Source organism: Monosiga brevicollis, genomic scaffold (genome assembly GCF_000002865.3).
Source record: "Monosiga brevicollis MX1 MONBRscaffold_27 genomic scaffold, whole genome shotgun sequence".
In the NCBI taxonomy this organism is placed as follows: domain Eukaryota; class Choanoflagellata; order Craspedida; family Salpingoecidae; genus Monosiga; species Monosiga brevicollis.
Window position 1 is genome coordinate 5,559 of NW_001865064.1, and position 1,416 is coordinate 6,974.

Consider the following 1,416-nt stretch of genomic DNA (forward strand, 5'->3'; position numbering starts at 1 on the left):
GACGAGTGCAAGGCGCGCTCACAATGACTGTGCTTCATGTTCTTCTTCTTCTTTTTTTTTTTTTTTTTTTTTNTGCGCTGGCTCTTGGTTTCTGCTCCTCGGGCGAGCCGCAGTGTCGTGGCATCATCATCATCAGCATGAGCCGTTCAGGCAATCATTCGAGCACTCTGTCGACGCCCGTCGGTCTCTCAGAATCCTGAGTTTGATCACTGCTTCCAGCACACGGTTGCGGTGCGCCTTGATGCCTCAACAGTCGTCGAGGCATTGATTGTCAATGGCTGCCTTTGTGTTGATCCCTTCTCATCAAATTGCTTCTTGATTCAGCAGCACAAACGCAAGCCGGTCGGTTACCAGCACTGTGTGGCGATTTTCATGCATGGTAATCTCCCAGCGCGTCTGCGCAACGCAGATGCAAGCCTTGCCTCAAAGGCTTGCTGTGATGCAAGCCACAATCAGCCCATGCCTTCACTGATCCTGGCCTTGTCACAAGACGTTACACGACCACATGTTCGGTGCGCAGCCATCAAGCGCCCGAGCTTCACTGTGATCGAGCTGGATGCAGCCATAGAAGTTGCGTGTCTTCCTACCTGCATGCTGGCTTTGACATCCAGCGCCCCCAATGAAGGCTCAAAATGCCACTCCCTTGGTCTACAGGACCGTACTTATATCTCGATGGCAGCAACGACGACAATGTTCGACTTACTTCCTCGCCCTGAAGGATAATCGAGCATCATCGCCGGGACTGGCGATTTCCAGTGATACAGTAGCTTCTGGACATGCGTCTAAGCTTGCAGTCCAATACATGATGATGGTGCTTCTTGTGCTTCTTGTCTTTTTTTGTGCTCGCAGTTACTCCGCTTACCCTCCGGCGAGCCGCCCACATCACCAGCTCGCGCAGCGCTGCAGCCGCCAATATGGAGACACCATAGTCATCAGTCGATGTCATGGCGAATGAAGGCAGGGCTGTTTTTCGCTCTTTTTCGGTGGTTGTTGGACTGTTCTGCTTTAGACGTTCAGCAAAGCCCGCCCTGGTCATCGACTTTATTTTCTGTTTGCATAGCGATCGACAAAGCAACCACAACCTTCACAAATTTCAATTTGTAGGTGCAGCTTGAGCGGCGGACGTTAGAGCGGCCACGCAGTCACCAAGGGTTTGTAGGTCGTGGATATTGAACAATTGAGGATCCACGCGCCAGCCGACGCTACAGAGAACAGCAGCAGCGCACCGCCAGCGTCTGGTCTGCTCCGCATGAATCAAGCCTTGGACTGGCGGCACGTGGAATTCCGATGAGAACAAGACAATGCGAACGATGACATGGGAATCAGATTCGCACCATCGGAATTTGAAGTTTGGTAGGAGCAAAGCGTTTGAGTTGCGCTCAGTAGCTCTGCGACCACCTATAAAGTAAACAGATC